Genomic DNA, 19,605 nt, shown 5'->3' with positions numbered 1-19,605 from the left:
CCTGAACCCGAATGCTGGTTCAGTCACTGGCTGAATAAGCCACTTATTGAATAAGCCACTTCACCTCCCCTGGACTCCAAATGTTGCAAGGGTTGGTTGTGAGAATTAAGTAGAGTATTGCTCAGAGTATTTGGTTCAAAGGATGAGACTTTTATGAAGAGACTACATGGAAAAGTTGGAGGGGAAAACAGGAGGGTCTCTGGTGAGGACCCCAGAAGTTAGCAAAGCGAGGGGGCTCTTGCCTGCCCAGAGCTGACGCTGTAAAGGGAAGAAATGGTGAGAGCAGGGGCCATGAAGGAGGCACTGTCTGGAAGCATCCAAAATGGTAGAAGGATACAGCTGCTCCAGAGGCTTGGAGCTGAAGTAGGGAGGAATGGGGACAAATCCTCCAAACCCTCTCTCCTCCTGCCCAGCACACCCACCCACACCCACCCACTCTGACACCCAAGAAGAAGTCAGCGGACAGGCGCGCCTGGCAGTACGGGGCAGAGGGGTCAGCCTCCCGGGACGCGGCAGAAAAGGACAGACAGTACATCAAAGAATAATGTGCAAAAAAAGATAGCCACTAACAGAAACAGGAACAGCCAGCTTGTGCCGAGCACTCACTGTGTGCCATGAGCACGCACACTGTTTCGTGTAACTTAGACTCAACGAAGAGTTGAGCCCTGAGCATACAATCACTCCCTACAGTAGAATACTCCACGTTGGTTTAATGGAGTTTCCCACTGATCTAGAATTCAGATTCTGGACATTTTTAAGGGATATGGGGAGAATCAGCGACCCCCTCACCCCAACCGCCAACCCCAAGTTTTCCTTAGCAACTCTCTAGAACGAGGGTGCGTATTTTACCAAATCATAAAGCATTGTGCGTGGAGGGGGGGGGGGGCTCCAAAGATGGGGAGATGTGACCACGGCAGAGGGCGATGGGGGGATGGGCTGGTGTTCACCCCTGCCCAGTCGGACACAGTGGCAGAGCACCCTGATTCCTGGTGTAGGACCTGGAATGCCTGGGGAACCCAGGAGTTCTCTGTCTCCCTCTCTCAGGGAGCCTACTAACCCTCCCCCTGCCTTCCCTTTCTCTCTAGACCAGGCCATCAGCTTCTCCCATTCCACAATGACAAACACCACCGTTCCCATGCTCACAGGACAGGAAAGTCAGCCACAGGACAGGGGCAGGCCGGCTCAGTCCCAAGTACAAATTCTGAAGGAAGAGTCTGGCAGTCCTGGATCCGGTCCCCAACTCCAGATCAATCAGCACGGCGGGAGGTGGGAAGCTGATGCCTAAGAGCTAATCTGTAACGGTAACAAAAAATGGGCATAAATATACTACAATATGGAAATATAAGTGTAACAGGAAAGGGGAATGACCTGTATAGGAAAAAAAAAAAACCCTACTTTTAAAGGCCTAAATTGTCAGAGAGCTATATTGCATCCTGGTTTAAAAGACTCACTTTTAGAAAGAGAGATGTTTTCTCTCAAGTAAATAGTTCTTATTGAAATCCCATCTGGAATTTTTCCAATTTGCAAATCGTTTCTGAAGTTCATCCGGTGGAATGAACCCGCATAAATAACTGGTAATTTTTGAAAAAGGAGACAAAAGTGATTTGCCTTGCAAAATATCTGATGTATTTTAAAAATTACAATAATCAAAACAGGATGGTACCAGCAGAGAAAATAGGCAAGTGGATACAAGGAACAATATAAAATGTCCAGAAAAATCTGTGATAAGTGGACTTTTCTACAGAGCAATGATGGCCACGAGGAAACTTTGGTTTAGTCCATAAATGCTATCAGCTCAATCCATTGCCCATTTGAGGAATGGGATACTTGGATCCTCACATCACACCAAATGCAAATTTAATTCCAAATAGATTAAAGAGACAAGCACAGAATTATAAAATAGAAAAAAAAAAAGTCCTTGAAGAAGAAATGGGTGTGTGTGGTTTTTTATAATCTTGGGACAGGAGAGTCTTTCATTAGCGTGACTGTTGGCAGATCAGAGTGCATAAAACACTAAAACTTCTTTACGATGAAAGGCAAAGACAGACTAGCCAAAGAAAACACTCGCAGCATCTATGACCCGCAAAGGCTCAGTATTTGTTACGTACTTAAGAATTTCCTGCAACCCAGTCAGGGGGAAAAAGACAACTGAACAACAATAAAAAGGTACAACAAAAGGCTATTTCCATCTATTACATAGTCAACAATAAAATGATGCCACTATCCAATCAGAAAGAACATGGCGTAGTAGACAGCTTCACCTAGAGTTTGTAGGAACAGAACTGGTTCAGACTTTGTGGATGGCAAATTGGTATTACCTAGGAAATTTAAATGCATGCCAAAGTCATACGTGAACCCTACAAAATCGTTCACATTGTTCACGCAGCATTTTTGAAACAGCAGGAAAAAAAATCAACAGGGGCACCTGGGTGGCTAAGTCAGTTAAGCATCCGGCTCTAGATTTCAGCTCAGGTCATGATCTCAGGGTTCCTGAGTTTGAGCCCTTCCTCGGGCTCTGCCCTGGCAGTATGGAGCCTGCTTGGGATTCTCTCTCTCTCTCTCTCTCTCTCTCTCTCTCTGCCCCTCCCCAGCTCACTCACTCTTTCTCTCTTTCAAAGGAAGTAAATTTTTAAAAGCTTGAAAAAAATCAACACCCATCAGTAAAGATGATTTAATAACATAGCAAGTGTATCCTTTCTATGCAATATATAGAACCATCAAAATAATGGAATGATGGGCACCTACTGACAGATTAGCAAAATACATCCAGCGTATATCAAATTAAAAAGCAAGTGATGGAACACTATGCAAGATGTAATTCACTTCATTTTGAAGTGTGCCCATATGATTATTCATACATACAGCTACGTTCTGTGTGTCAATATCACATATTCAATTCATACACGGACCTAAACAAACAAACAAAAAATTCTAGGCCAACGTACGACAAATTCTTAAAACTGATTACCTTTGGGGAGCAGGATTGAGTGAGCAGGCAGGAGCTGAATCTTGATAGTGTGACTATTACATTTTAAATAGAATTTATTATTATAACTAAAATCTAAAGAAGCCTGCAGGGCACAGCCAAGACCTTTTGTCGAACGCCTATGGTTTTACCGAACACCTACTGTGTTTCGCCCGCCACGTTCTCGCATCGAGCCAACCACAGTTCCAAAGTCAGGATTCAAACCCAGGCCTACCCGATCCCAAAGCCTGTGTCTCACCCAAGTGCTCACTGTTCCCCTTGAACTTCCTGTTAAAGCTGACCCCAGGGCGCTCCATGGAGGAGAGAGCAACGGGAAGCATTCTGGGGTCCCAAGCCCTACTGGACTGGGTGACGGTGCTCTGTGTCTCTGTTTGTCCAGGATGGTGCCCCCGACTCTGTTCTTCTGGCTACTGGCGGCCAGGCTGGGTCCCCATGCCTGTGGCCAAGGGGCTCCAGATCGAGGATATCATCCAACCCCAGTGACCCCGTCGGCCCCCTCAACCTTCCCGAACAACTCCCACTCACTCGGTCTTCAGCCCGTACAGGCGGACGGTGGCCGCAAACCCAGGCAAGAACATCATCTCCTCCCTGCTGAGCTTCTCCACCCCCCCTCGCCTTGCTGGCTCTCCAGGCCAGGCCAGCAGCACGCACCCGGGTCCCGGAGGGTCTGGGCCTGCCCCTCATCCAGGTCCCAGACAGCATGGTCACGAGCACTTCAGTCGGCAACTCCTTGCCCCGCTGCGGTCCCTGGAGGCGTGCCGGCCACACATGGGCAGCACGCTGTCTGTGGACCAGAGGCAGTACCTGTCACACAGGTTTGTCGACATCGCCCAGAATCTGTCCCACACGGAGGTCTTCCTCATCCCCTTTGGGAACAACCAAGTAGCCAGGGAGTAGATGCACCATTTTGCCAGGGTCAAGATCAGGAAGCTGGCCCAGGAGTGGACCCCGGACATTGTCTTGATTCTGGCCAATTATCTTTTTTTTAAAGGGAAGACATTCTCTAGGGATTATTCGGACCCCTTTGCAGCTTGTCTCTTGTCCCACTCTCCCCTACCTCTACGAGAATGCTACCCCTTAACTCCTGTCTCTCCCGTACCTGCAGCCCGTCTTCCGATACCTTCTCCTGAACATTCTAGTTCCCTCTCAGGCTAGAGCCCCATCGCAACCAAAGTTTCAGGTAGGGGTGCCCCCACACAGACCCGCTACATAATTTGTGCGTTTCACAGTGAATGAATATGTCGGGGCCCTTGCTCAAAACTCCCTTTTCAAGGTGGCGACCGCAGAGCATTAAGCTACATTTGGGGCCCTGATGACAGCTGGGTTGCACCTCCTTGAAGCCAGCCCTCCCCACGCGGCTGTCCCAGGCTGCCTTCCATGCTACCAAACACGAGCCCTGCTTCTGGACCCAGGGCGCATCTCAAATGGTTTTGCAAGCTGTCTCCCACCCACCCTCAAAGAACAAACCTCCTTGTTAAGCCGGGAGCCCTGTCCTTCTGCGTCCACCCAACTTGGCTACATTTAACTCTGTTTTGTGGACTCCCCTCCCTGACACTTTCCTCTCGTGGGCTCAGCATGCCTTTCCTGTTTCCCCTACCTCCGCCATTTTTGCGTATCTCCCTCTCACGAAGAGCCCCGTTAAATGACGGTATTTCACAGAGTTCTCCTTCAGTCATCTTCTTTGGGCAAGCTTGGCCCTCCAGTGGCCCCTACCCCTCCTGCACTCTGGACCCTCAACTCCTCTATGCCCAGCGCCAACCTCTCATGAGCTCCAGACCCATACCCTCCACCGACTGCCTGGTCACCTCCACCCAAATGTCCAAGAAGTGTCCTAAGTTCAGCATGGTCCAAGCAAGAAGAATTTCTTCCCACTGTTTCTCCCCCCCTCAAAATCCTCTCTTCCATTTCCTTCCCTCTAAGTCCGAATGCGCCTGCCCAAACCAGGTCTAACCACTAGCTGGGCCGATCACCTGTCTCCTTTCCCTCCCACACCACACTTATAAACCGGAACCACAACCTGTGGATGTTTGCTCCCTAATCGTTCTCCAGTCTGTCCCATTGTCCCTCTCCACTACCACTGGCTTCATTCAGGCTACATTATCTCTTACCAAAAGTATTACAGTTGCTTCTTAACTGGCTTTCCTGTCTGCAGTTTGCCTCCCTTAATCCATTTTCCACCCTGCGGTTGGGGTAACCATGCTATCAGTCAAATTTGACCTTGTAATTCCACTGCTGAAAACCTGTAAGTCACGCCAACCCAACTGTGGCACTTAGGGTCATGCTCGTCTTTGGGTTGGACCACTTCAGTGACCTGCTCTCAGCTGACATCTTCAACCACATCTGTTGTCACCCTCGCCACCCTTCCCCCATCCAAGAGTCCCCTAGGCTAGTCACATGAAACAACACCCCTTTCCTGAACTGCGTGACCCCTCTTGCCTGTGGGTCTCTACAGAGGTCCCTCACCCCTTTACTCCCCACCTCCTCTCCATGTCCCCCGCCATCGGGTAACCCCCCCCTTCAGGGCTCGGCTTCAAAGCCACCGCCCCCCAAGAAGCTTTCTTTAACAACCGCTAGGGTTTCCAAATTTAGAAACAAAACATAGTTATACCTCTATTAAAAAGTGTTTCTTATTTCTCTGAAATTCAGATGTAAGTGAGCATCCTATATTTTGTGGCAACCCTAACCACCGTGCCCCAAAGTAGGTGGCGGTGGGAGAAATATTTTTTGTTTTCCACCTGCTGGGTGTGAGGTGCCTCTAGAACATGTGGATGGAGGTGACCAGATGGCCGGCGGGGGATGTGGGTCTGGAGCTCATTAAGAGGCACGGGTGGACTGTGCATAGAGAGTTGGGGGTCTTCGGTCAACAGGAGGGTTAGAGCCACTGGAGGGGACAAACCCATCTCTCCTCTGTGGTCTGGGGTGGTACCACTTCCTCTCTTTAATCTCAAGACTTAACGCGCGACTTGTCGGTTTCTGATTACTCCTCTCTGTCCCCGCAAGACCGGGGGCTTCTGCATGTGGGAGAGGTTTTTGCACCGTATAACACCTGCCTCACTGGAATCCAGACACCGTCCAGGTGACAGCGCTCAGAAATTCGGCTTCCTGGTTCTCAGCGCTTCCTGCCCTGCGGGGTTGGCCGTGTGGCCCCTCGGAGCTGGACCCCTCAGCTTCTGGCCAGGAGCCTCGGCTGCCAGAAGAGAAGACAGAAAGTCAACTCCAAAGGAGGAGGGGGTGGGCTCAGCCCAGCCCTGACAAAGCTCCTTGGGCCCTGTAGCCTACGGTTTCCTTATAGACTGCATTCGGGCTTCTCCGCCTGGCACTGGGGAGAGTACAGCGTCGTATTTGGTAGAGTGGCAGTGAGCACTTAATAGTAGAATTAATAGCCAACAATTACCAGGCAACTACTATTTTCTAGGCATTGGGCTCAGGCTTCACTTAGAGCATCTCACTGAGTGCTCGCACATCTCCAGTGGGGTAGCTGTTATACCTCCAGTTTATACATGAAGAAACTGATGGTCCCCCTTCCGTCCCTGGCCTCCCCTCCCACCACCCTCTCCCTGACTCCTTTTGCTCCGGCTCCATAGGCTTCCCCATGCCCCTTAAACACACCAGACCCATTCCTGCCCCTGGGCCTTTGCACGTGCCATGCCCTCTCTCGGGGCTATTCTCCCTGTCGTGTCATCACACCCTCCCCCTGTCAGGTTTTTTCCTCCACGTCTCCTTCTCAGGGAGACCTTATGTGAACCGATAACTCCCCTCCCCTGACATTTCTTATCTCCCTCTCCCTTTATTTCTCTCCTCAACACCACCATCATCTGACTTATTTTTCCTTAATTTTTTTTTTATTCCTGGCTTCCCCCACCCCCCGCCCCGTGTAAGCTCCCCTCCAACAACGGTCTCCGGTGCGCAACCCGACTCCCCGCACCGAGAACGATGCAGTAGCCCCTCCTGAACTATCTTCCAAACGAGTGAAACGTCTGGCATCCAGTGCCCCCTGCCACGAATGCTGGCACTGTCCTTCCTCTTGTCAGGAAAATGGAAAGTCCTCTGTGGCCCATAGCTCACTGAGCTCAGACCCTTCTCGGTGAGCGAGGGGGGTCACCGTCCTGGTGCCCGTGATGCAGCGGCTGGGCTGGTTCCAGCTCTGACACCACCAGCCACCTGCACAGCTACGTCCTGCGGCTGCCCTCCAGCTGCAACACCACCGCGGTCTTCGTTCTGCCCGACCCGGGCCAGGCCGGGGAGGCCCAAGAGGCTCTCGTGGAAGAGCCCTTTGACACGTGGACTCAGCCCCTCCCGCTAAGGTAAAAGCCCAAGGATTTCTGCTCCCGCAGGCAGCGAGCCCTTCTCAACAGCCCCCCTCTCAGCCTCTGCAACTGGGGGTGGCAGGGCTGTGACCCCTCCGGTCTTAGGGCCCGCGATGTGAGAGAGCGGGGGACAGTTCACACCCCGATTATTAGGCAGGACTCAGCCAAACACTCCTGCAAAACAGATGGGAGATGGGGTGCCCTCGTGTCGCAACAAAACATCCAGTCTTCCTCGGAGAGACTGACGGTGCGTGCTACGATTTCCCAGCCCTGAGACGCTGTAAAGGACTGAGCGATGTCTCACTCAGCTTTCCCCCCGCCTGTCCCGAACGGGATTTGAACACACCACGCGTTTTCACAGAAGACCTATGAACAAACTACAGTGCTGCGGAAACCGTGGTTGGCTAGCTGTCGTCCAGCTTGTAACCGATCCATTCGCCGCGCCCCGTGAGTGACCCAGTGGGAGCCAGGACCAGACCCCGTCACACCAGGTCGTGGTATTCCAGCCCCCTGCACTTCCCTCCTCTTGGCCATGCTCTTGATTAGCTCACGGGCTCCCCGAGGTACGTGAGGCCTCGGCTACTCAAAGTGTAGCGTAGGGACCAGCATCACTGGATTCATCCGGGAGCTCGTCGGGAATGTAGGATCTCGGGCCCCCTCGCACACCTACTGACTTAGAACCTTTATTTTATTTTAAATTTTTTTTTTTAAGATTTATTTATTTTTGAGACAGAGAGAGACAGAGCATGAGCAGGGGAGGGGCAGAGAGAGAGGGAGACACAGAATCCAAAACAGGCTCCAGGCTCCGAGCTGTCAGCCCAGAGCCTGACGCGGGGCTCGAACTCACGGACCACGAGATCGTGATCTGAGCCGAAGTCGGACGCCCAACCGACTGAGCCACCCAGGTGCCCCTAGAACCTTTATTTTAACAAGATCCCAGGGAATTCACATCCAGATGGGACTCTGGGAAGCCCGGACTTGGGCTCCAGGGAGGTCTCACTGCTTCCAGGCAGACCTTGGAGATCCCCAGTCATTACACATCAGCCAGGGCTATCTCCCTCATACGGTCTCTACAGCCGTCATTCTGTCTCAGCACATCAGGGGCCACACCGCTCCTCACCCGCGGGGGGCCATCCTGCGTATTATGCGATGTTTGGCCCCATGCCCAGATGCTCTACCTACTGGATGCCAGCGGCACACCCAGCACACACACACACACACACACACACCACTCGTGACCACCAAGAACGTCTCCAAACTTTGCCAGATGTCCCCTGCGAGACAAAGTCTCCTCTGTTCTGCAGGATGACCCCGGGTGTGGGCTGTGGGCTCCTGCACCCTGCCCGCCCCGTGTTCTCATCCCCTCCCCAGACCTGGCTGACTAGACAGGGAGCAAACCGCACTGAGCTAACGGTTGAGGTTTTCGCCCAGGCGGAACTTTCTCGGCCCCCAGTGCCGTGCCCCCAGAGAAGACGGAGGGACTCAGCTCTCCTCCCCGTGGGTTGCTTGACCCGCCTGCAAGGCGCCTGCAGCTGTTAGGAGACTGTCGGCTCAGCTCGCGGTGGAGACAGGGAAGCAAGCCCAGGGCAGACGGTCTCCCTGCGGCTGTGAACCCCAGTGTGCTTTTCCGGGGCGGACACCGTAAGGTGAACCGGGAGAAGTAGGGCACAACGGGCTCCCAGCTCTGCCCCGGGGCCACACTCAGCCAAAGCCACAGGGCAAGGCTACACAGACGGACAGCCTCTTATTCCGCAGGGCCCGGTGGCAGGCCAGTCCAAGCAGCAACGGCATCAGACTTGGGTTCGATCCTTGCCCTTCAGAAACTGTGTGACTTCGGGGAAATCACTCAACCTTTTGGACTCCCCATTTTCTCACCGATGGGAGGTGGGTATTCGTGGCACCCAGCTCCCAGAGCCACCTTGAGGACAAAATGAAATTACCTTATAAAGTACCTGGCACAGGTCTGTTCATTGAAGGCGCCCAGTAAACACGGCTGACACAGATTTCATTCTATTAACTTACGTGCGGTGAGATCGCTGGCCAGGGCCACTTACTAGGTGACATGACCTCAGCTCTGTCTTCCCCCTTCATCCCCCCTAAGTAACAGGAGGAGGCTGTGCTTTCCAAAATTCTCTCTATCTGGGAACAGTCAACGTGAGCGGCTCCTGCCCTCAGCGGGCCTGTTGGATGTATTCAATGACCATGCAGGAATCATGGGCATTTCTCTGCAAACCATCCCCATGAAGATCTCCAGGGTAAGTAAACATCCCGGGTGTCTAGGCCATTTATAACGTGGCTCCCTTCCTCATTCATTCAACATGCACCGAGGGGCCCTGGCGATGCCCATGCCCATGCCTTGCCCTGGGGTACACAGGGCCCGGCCACCAAGGGTTCCTCATCTGGGGGTGGGGGGAGACGTCACACGTGGAAATGGTGAATTGCAACACCCCAGTGGCATCCTGGGGACAGCTGTTCCCAAGGAGAGGGCTGAGCCTCACTTGGGGGTGAGGGGTAATGCCCCCTTTCCCAGGCTCCCCGCTAAGGCAAGCGCCCCTGCTCTGGGGACAGCGTGAGGCCAGGTGCGTTTCTGCAATACTGACCCCTCCGGAAGGGCAGGGACATCCCCTCGTGGTTCCGTAAGAATCAGAGGTGAGCCTCCCGCTAGACTGAGTCCTGAAGTCCTAACACCACCGTGGGATCTCTGGGGAGTAGGAAGGGGAAATACCCGGAAATATTAGCCAACTTTGGGAGAAGGCAGGTAGTGGAGGGGGTGTGAATGGGAGCAGGCAAGAGGGGATGGTCTGCGGTGAGTGGTGAGTGGGATCTGACTCCACAGGGGCCTTGTCTGACAGGCGAAGGCGCTGGGACAGTCACCTCGTGAACTGGGGGAGGAAGACCACCTGGGGGTGGGGGGGGAGCGGAGCTGTAAACAAGGGAGGGATTGCATCTGAGCTTGAGGGAGCTCAAGCCGATGTCCCAGGGAAGGGGACGGCAGCAGAGGGGTCTGAGGGTGGCGGGGGGATGAGACCGCCAGTGACGACGCAGGCAGGCCTCCGAGAGAGGCAGTATGGACAGTGAGAAGGGTGGGGCAGGAGAGGCATTTGGAGGTGGAAACGCCAGGACTCTTGGGGCTGGAATATGGGTAGGAGTCAATAGAAAGGCCAGTGCCTCTCTGAGAGGCGAGGGGAAAGCGATGCCAGCCGGGAGCATCTCAGGAGCACAGACGACGGAGGGGCAGAGGGGACTGTGCCGTCGAGGAGGGATGAGTAGAGCAGGACAGCGAACCGGCCAACCGCGAGAGCCAAGCCTGAGGGCGAGAAACGCATCCTCCATCCCTTTGGATAAGGAAACTGTCCCCCCCAGGGGAGGCCGGCTCACGCATCACAGAGCCGGGGGGGATTACAGGCCCCAGGAAGGCAATCAGAGGGTCTGCGCCCAGACCCAGGGGCAGGGTGGCCACCCCCGCAGGAGGGGCAGCGCCTGCTGAGATCAGCACCCGGAACGTCGGTCCCCGCAGGCAGTGCACGGAGCAGAACTGACCATGGATGAGAGAGAAGAAGGGAGGATGCCTCAAGCCTCCGGTCCCTCCCCAGGTCCCATCTGTCCCCCCTTTCATTTCAACAGACCTTTCCTGCTGTTAATGTTTAAGGAAGGCGGTCACAGCCTTCTCTCCATGGGGAGAGTGACGAATCGCATAGCAAAAGCATAATCAGGTGGCCAGAGGACGCGCTGGCCTCCACCTCCACCGTCCTGGGGTCCTGAAGAAAAAGGAAAATGAAGCGGGAGTGCGCTGAGCCCACAGCTCGTGGGTCTGTCTTCTGGTCTTTGCACAAAACCCCTCTGAGTCATTATCCCCGTGGCCCAGATGAGCACACCAGCGTCCAGAACAGTGGAACGTTCACAAGCCAAGCCCACTGCCCTGACACCAACATTCCCAGGAGGATCTGCAGACCCGTGTCACTCTCGTGACCTCCTGGCAGCTTCACATCCCCTGCTGGTTTCTGGACTTTTCCCTCTGCTTTTAGTTCTCTCACGCCCTTGCTCCTGGACCGTGGCAGATCTGTGTTCCTTTGAGCAATCAACTCAATAAAGCAGCAAGTGACAGCCTTGTGTGAAATCGCTTTGGTGCCACTGGGCCAGCGCCCCCCCCCCCCGAATGACTTGGGGAACCCACCGAGAGCGGTCTAGGTGCATTTGTGTGACACAGAGGGCAGGACTGCCTTATCGTCACTATCCGCGGGCGTCCGACAGGCCCGGAGGCGAACGAGGGGCCAGCTGGGTTTCCGGTCTCTCCACAAGTGGCTGAGAAGGAAAACGTGCAGGGAACTTCTCGAGTTCTCTTTGCTCAGAAAAGCTACTTAATATGACTTTGTGTTTGGGAGCACTGGCCTGGCCCAGCCTTGCTCCTGCAAAGCCCGACCCAGCACAGCGCTGCCTTTCAAACCCTGTCCGCGAAACTCTGCGTGGGGGACTCCTTCTCTGAAAGCGGCTCACAGAGCAGGCACTGAGCTCTTCATAGAAGTTTCCATCAGACAGTCAGTCCGATGCAAATCCTCTGAGCTAGCCTCCGTCGGGTACCTGATGTGTGCGAGGCACGGTCCTGAGGCTGCAAGAGACAGAGGAGGCGGGTCCCAACCTCAAAGGGCTCGTCATGGAGGTGCCCACGGCCCACGGCCCACTGCACCACTCCTGGTCTGGGGACAAACTGTAAGCGGTGTAATATACTCTCGTTTGCTACCAAGTGGGTACCTGTCCTAACTGGGAGGCGTGTCAGGTGGAAGTTTAAGCCGAACGGTCAAGGAGCCCAGTACTGATGGAATGTGAGTCACTGCGACAGGTGCTGAAGGTGTCGCCTGACGGCAAACGAGTCAAAGAACCGCTCCACGCTGGTGGGAATCCCTGGGGACTTCGCTCCCTAGTCATTGCACAGACCCCGTCACGGCCCAGCGACCCTGCCGCAAGGTCAAGTGTCCTCTCTGACCACCCCCTCCTTTCTTTCCAGCTCCTTCCTTTAGGCATCCAACCCCAACCATCGTTGCACCCACTGGGATGTGCAATCCCCTGATCCTGCCAGTTTCCACCTCCCTCTCTTCCCCGGGGCCCTCGCTTCCTCCTTGCCCTGCTTAAATTCCACGACCAGCTGTACCCTCAGCTCCTCTGTCTTGTCTGCCCTTATCATGCCTGCTTGGCAAAACCCTCCGATCCTCCCCGCCCCACCCCCGTTCCAAGCCTGCACTCCACCTGCTGAATACAGCTAGAAAAAAATACATAACGCACTGATGGGGCTCATTGTTAATTCATGATCACTAAACCATAAAAGAGGACTTGATCCTGGGAGCAGTCTCCCTCTACGCGAGCACTTTTATGCTCTCACTGCCTTAAGTACATACTCCATAACTTGGCTTTCATACCTTCACCTCTTATCTAACCTCTGAGACCTCCTGCCCCAAGTCACTCTCGGCTGATGACGTTACTTCCTATTCACTGGCAAAACATAGGCGATAATCATCTGCCCACCCACCTGCAGTTCTGCTCATATCTCCACCTTCCCTCCTGTCACAATGGAACATCTGGTCACGCTCCTAGCTGGGGCCACCCCTCCCCCCCATGTCATTGGTTGTATTTTATCTCACCCACTCAAGGACGCCACACCAACAACCCTGCCCCTTACCTCCTCAATCACAAACCCTCCCTACCTACTAGACTTTTTCTATCAGGATGCAAACCTGCTCCTATTTCTTCTATAAGATGGATGGATGGATAGATGGATGGATGGATGGATGGTTGGACAGACAGATGGATGGATGGATGGATGGATGGATGGTTGGATGGACGAATGGATGGACGGATGGGTGGATGGACAGATGGTTGGACGGATGGATGGATGGATGGATGGATGGATGGACGGATGGGTGGATGGATGGACGGTTGGATGGATGGATGGTTGGACGGACAGATGGATGGATGGATGGATGGATGGATGGATGGATGGTTGGATGGACGAATGGATGGACAGATGGGTGGATGGACAGATGGTTGGACGGACGGATGGATGGATGGACGGATGGGTGGATGGATGGATGGTGGGATGGATGGTTGGATGGATGGATGGTTGGACGGACGGATGGATGGATGGATGAATGGATGGATGGTTGGATGAATGGTTGGACAGATGGATGGTTGGATGGACAGATGGATGGATGGATGGATGGACGGATGGATGGATGGATGAATGGATGGACGGATGGGTAGATGGATGAATGGGTGGACGGATGGGTGGACGGATGGGTGGACGGATGGATGGTTGGACGGATGGATGGATGGATGTATGGATGAATGGATGGATGGATGGATGGATGGATGGGTGGATGGATGGATGGTTGGACGGATGGATGGTTGGATGTACGGATGGACGGATGGATGGATGGACAGATGGGTGGGTAGGTGGATGAATGGGTGGATGGATGGGTGGATGGATGGGTGGACAGATGGATGGCTGGACGGATGGATGGATGGATGGATGGGTAGATGGATGGATGGATTAGGTATAGGTATATAGACATACACATATGATGATAGATATGGACATGAATGAACACAGATAGAGATAGAAATAGAGATCAATACAATCATTTCCTCCTCCAGCTGACACACCACTGGGGTCTATCAACATAGTGGTATATTATTCAGCAACAAAAAAGAATAATCTGACAACATACTACAATGTGGCTAAGTCTCAAAAACAATATGTTAGGTGAAAGAAACCAGAGCAAAAAAACTAAATATTATGTGATTCCACTTATACAAATTACTCAGAAAAGGCAAAAATGTGGAGCCATAAAGTAGATCAATGGTTGCCTACAGCTTGATTTAAGAGTAGGAACTGATAGTGGGGCACCCGGGGGGCTCAGTTGGTTGAGCATCTGACTTCGGCTCAGGTCATGATTTCACGGTTCATGGGTTCAAACCCTGCATTGAGCTCTGTACTGGCACCTGCTTCAGATTCTGTGTCTCCCTGTCTCTCTGCCCCTCCCTCACTCACATTTTCTCTCTCTCTCTCTCTCTCTCTCTCTCTCTCAATCTCTCATAAAAAAAATACATATATTTATATATACACATACCTATATGTCAGTCTAAGGTTTAAAAAAAAAGGAGTAGGCATTGATAGCGAAAGGCTTTATTGGATTTTTTTTCTAGCAATGGAATTGTTCCAAAACCGATGGCATTGGTACAACTCTAAATTTGCTAAAAATCATTGAATCCTACACTGTCGGTGGGTGAGTTTTATGGTATACAAATTATATCTCAATAAAGCTGTTCGAAAAAAAAAACTTTTCCAGATACATCTTATCTGCTGAGGAGGAAACTTTGCTGCTTCAAATGCATATGTTCGCATATACAGTAAAAAACAAAACAAAACAAAAAAAAACAACAAGGTCATCATCTGAAGACATTAGAAAAGAAACCACAGATCAAATAAAATGATATAGAAGAAAGGAAATAATAATAAACACAACAGAAATTAATGAAATAGAAAGCAAGGTAAAATAAGATTAAGAAACTCTAAAGTCACTTCTTAACACAAAAACATTAACGACCCCTTGGTGAGACTGATCAAGAAAAACACAAAAGAAGCACAAATAACCAAGGTCAGGGAGGAAAAATGAGCCCTTCCTATGCATCTGGAACATGCTTAAAAATAGTATGGGTATGTTATAAAAACTTATATACAGGGGCTCCTGGGTGGCTCCGTCGGTTAAGCATCTGACTCTTGGTTTTGGCTCAGATCATGATCTCACGGTTCACGGGATTGAGCCCTGCTTGGGGTTCTGTGCTGACAGCATGGAGTCTACTTGGGATTCTCTCTCTCTCTCTCTCTCTCTCTCTCTCCCTCTCTGCCCCTCCTCCACTCTCTCTCTCTCAAAATAAATAAATAAACTTAAAAAACTGTATATACATAAGTTTTGAAAGTTAGACTAAATGGACAATTTATTGACTCCTACTTGAAGAAATAGAAAATCTGAATAGTTCTCTAGGAAAGAGTTAAATCCGTATGTGAAACAATTTCTCGCAAAGAAAACTCTAAGCCCAGATGCTTTCTCTGGCAAGTTCTGCCAAACATTTAAGGAAAAAATAATGCCAAGTCTGCACAGTTTCCCAGATTTTAGAATAACAGAGTACCCTTCCCAAATTGCTCCATGAGGCCAGCGTGACAGTGACACCCAAACGTGGCCAGAGCAGTAGTCCGAGGGCCCCTTACAACCACTGTGTGTTACGCGTCACATTACTGCCATTCATCAACACCAGAACCCTCCCAGGCAGGCACGATTCTGCACCACGCTGAGTGGATACAAAAGTTGAGGTCTCCAGAGAGCAAGGGATTGGCCAAAGTCACCCAATGAGTAATTGCTGTAGTGACACCGGAGACAAGTGTGACAAATTCCCAAGGTCTGGCAGTCTTCTTACTATCTTTTTTTTTTAATGTTTTGTGTTTGAGAGACAGAGAGGGAGACAGAGAGACAGAGCTCAAGCAGGGGAGGGGCAGAGAGAGCGCGGGACACGGAATCCAAAGCAAGCCCCAGGCTCCAAGCCGTCAGCACGGAGCCTGAAACCTGCTGGAACTCACGGAGCCACAGGGTCATGACCCGAGCTGACGTTGGACGCTTAACCAACGGAGCCACCCGGGCGCCCCCCTCTCTTACTGTCTCGATTCTAATCTCCTGCCTCCGCTGACCTCAGGGAAGGTGGGAGGTTAGGAAACCGAGCCTCAGAGAAGTCAGGCAACTTGTCCAAGGTCCCAGAACAAGTCGGTGAGAGAGCGAGAGGCAGGCGGGGACTGTGCCCCAGGCCCCTGCAAGGGACCTGCAGAATTGGCCTGCCCCATCCTCTGCTCCTGGGACTGCGAACCAGGCCACACGAGGACCACCAGGGGGCATTCACATCACCTCCCACACCCCCACCAACCTCCTGGGCCCTGGAATCTGCCCTGCGGAATTCCTATGCTAGAGACTGGAGGGCCCACAGCCCCTGGTCTGCCGTGGGAGCAGGCAGGGAAGGAACGCACGAAGCCGGAGGCCCCTGACCTCTGCGGTGAGGACTCTGGCTAAGGCACCTGGGTTCCAATTCTGACTCGTCTACGCGCCTGTGTGACTTCAGCCCTCCAGCCTCCCTCCGCCAGTCACCCCATCTGCCAAATGGGAATCTCCATCATCAGCAACTTTCGTATGCCTGGGAATACGTCAGGCACGGCTCTGTGCTCTCTCCACACATAACCTGAGGCATTCTTTACAACAACCTAACAGACTCCGGATACCAGGGTCTCCGTTCCTCGGCTGAGGTGCAGAGAGCTTACGGAAGGTGCCCAACATCGCACGGCTAGGGGCCGGATTGGAACCCAGGTCCCCACTCTTGACCTGCTCCGCTAATCCTGCACGATAAGAATACCTACCCTGTGGATTCTTGTGAGGATCAGATAGATCAAAATACATAAAACACCAGAGCTGGCACCCGGCGAGGGCTCGATAAATGCCCGCTGCAGTCCTCACTGGGCGCCAGCCCCCGCCCCCATGCTCGGTGCTTTCCGCATGGCTGTGAAACCAGAACAGAGCAGGAATTGGCAGGTAGGAAGTATACAAAAAAAATAAAAGGGGGCCAGCCGATGCAGAACCTTACCAGTGAGTTAATGGCCCCCCGGGCTGATTTCCTGCCTGTCCAGGAGCGGGAGGCCCAAGACAGGGTTAGAGTCCTGCTCAACTGCGGGAACTCAGTCCAGGAACTGCACAAAGGATGAGCACACAGGGGGAATAGGTAGCCCCAGCAATGTGGGCGAGTCAGCTCCCCTGGCCCACAACAGCCAGAAGGCAGGCCCTGGGACCAGCAAGGGCCATCTCAGGTTAGCCCGCAAAGTCCAAGATTTAGCCCCTGCCACCCCCATGCTGGCCATAAACACTGGCTGGCATCCTGCTTTGCCAGCACAGCTCATGATTCCTAGGGTAAACAGCCGGCCAGGGCTCGGCAAAGGCCAGCCAAGACTCCTGCCTGGCGATTCGGATTATCGCTGCAGGTCCCTGGCTTGACGTGTCCTGTCCCCACACCAGGCGAGGCCCGGGCCCTGTTTACCCAGAGAGGGGATTCCAGACGGCACTGTCTTCTCCACAGAGCTACAGAAGTCAGAAGGTTCTGAGCAACCCTGCCAGTCCCCATTTCTGTGGTTGGCAGAGTTGGGGCAGAGGAACCCACATCTGGGCTGGAGTGATTTCGTTAGGGGGAGGCGGTGGTCATTCTTAGTGGGCTTCAGGCCAGGAGCTCCTCCCAGGATTTCGGGTGAGCCCTAAAAGACCAGTAGATCATTCCCGAATGAGACCCAGATGCATCAGTGCTGAAATGGGCCTCCTAGTAAGCAGGGAACGGGTCTCACTCCCCAGGAGGCCACGAGCCAGGGTGCGGTGTGCACAGACCAAATGTTCAGGGAACACGTGGGTAATAAATCGACATCTGACTCAAAAGTGCTTAAGGGAAGTGTTTATTTTAGAAAATTAGTTTTCCACGTTAAGGGGCTAAGGTTAATGGTTAAAGACAAGGTCTTCCGGGGCGTCTGGGCGGCTCAGTCCGTTAAGCGTCAGACTCTTGATTTCAGTTCAGGTCATGATCTCACGGTTCATGGGTTCAAGCCCCCGCATCGGGCCCCGTGCCGAGAGCGTGGCACCTGCTTGGGATTCTGTCTCCTTCTCTCTCTGCCCCTACCCCGGCTCGCTCTCTGTCTCTTTCTCAAAATAAATAAAAATAAACTTAAAAAAAAAAAAAAAGACGAAGTCTTCTTGTCAGGCACTAACAGTAGCCAGTACTTAGTACGAAGTAGTACTTAGTGGCTAAAGAGATAGAATAACGGCTTTAGCTCTGGTTCTCTCGATGGAGACCTTACCACAGGCTCGACGCTCTGCTCAGTCCACGGTTGCAGTCTTCAGCCTGTGTGTGTATAAATGTGTACGTATTTCCAGAAACCTTTGAGACTCCATTTTACACATCATGACCCTTTCCTCTTAAATACCTTCATGTATATTTTCTGAGAACTGGGGATGTTATTTTTCAGTAAAGCACGCAGCTTCGAGAAAGTCGGCCCTGGTACGACACTGTCTTCTAACGTACCGTTCACGCCCCAGTTTTGTCAACTGTCTCCACGATGTCCTTCGTAGCACACATTTCCGCAGTTAAGGAGGATGCATTGAGGAAGCCATAAGGCATGATTTTCCGGTCTTTGAGGGGTCACCCCAAGCCCAGGGAGAAGCTTTCTTGCTGACGCCCTCCCAGAATCACCACCTCCTCATCTGAAATCACACCATTACAATGCCATGCTTCTTTGATCTCCTCTGAGAGGTAGTACATTCAGTCTTTTATGACGCTGACACTTTCAAATTAAATTAAATTTAAATTAAAGGAAATTAAATTCCTTCCTTCCTTCCTTATCTCGAGAGACAGAGAGAGAGCATGTGCAGAGGAGGGGAAGTCACAGAATCGGAAGCAGGCTCCAGGCTCTGAGCTGTCGGCACAGAGCCCGACGTGGGGCTCGAACTCACAAGCTAGGAGATCATGACCTAAGCCAAAGTCGGACGCTTAACTGACCGAGCCGCCCAGGCGCCCCTATTACCCATTATCTTTTAAGAAAACATGGAGCGTTTATAAAAATAGAGCACCTACGATTGCAAAAAAAATCCTAAGTTCCGCACGTTCAGTATCACGTGCAGGCACACCTCGTTTCCTGGGGCTTCACTTTACTGCGCTTCACAGATAATTGTGTTTCTTCAAATGCAAAGTTTCTGGCAACTGTGCATTAAGCAAGTCTGTTGGCACCATTTTTCCAACAGAATCTGCTCATTTCATGTCTCGCTGTCACCTTTTGGTAATTCTCACAGTATTTCAAACTTTTTCATTACTATTATATTTGCTATGGTCATCTGTGGTCTGTGATTATGACCTGCAGAAAGCTTGGGTGACGTTTGGCATCTTTAGCAATAAAGTATTTTTTGATACTTTTATTTTTTTCATCATTTTTTTAGTGTTTATTTATCCGGGGGGTGGGAGCATGAGCAGGGAAGGGGTAGAGACAGAGAGGGACAGAGGATCCAAAACGGGCTCCGTGCTGAGAGCAGAGAGCCCGATGCAGGGCTCAAACTCACGAACCTGAGCCAAAGCTGGACGCTTAACCAACTGAGCCACCCAGGCGCCCCCGCAATAAAGTATTTTTTAATTAAGGTATATACATTTTTTTAGACATACAGTGTAACATAAACATAACTTTTATACGCACTGGGAAGC

Source organism: Panthera tigris, chromosome B3, assembly GCF_018350195.1.
Source record: "Panthera tigris isolate Pti1 chromosome B3, P.tigris_Pti1_mat1.1, whole genome shotgun sequence".
In the NCBI taxonomy this organism is placed as follows: Eukaryota; Metazoa; Chordata; class Mammalia; order Carnivora; family Felidae; genus Panthera; species Panthera tigris.
The sequence above is the reverse complement of the archived record's forward strand: the minus strand, read 5'-3'. Positions refer to the sequence as shown.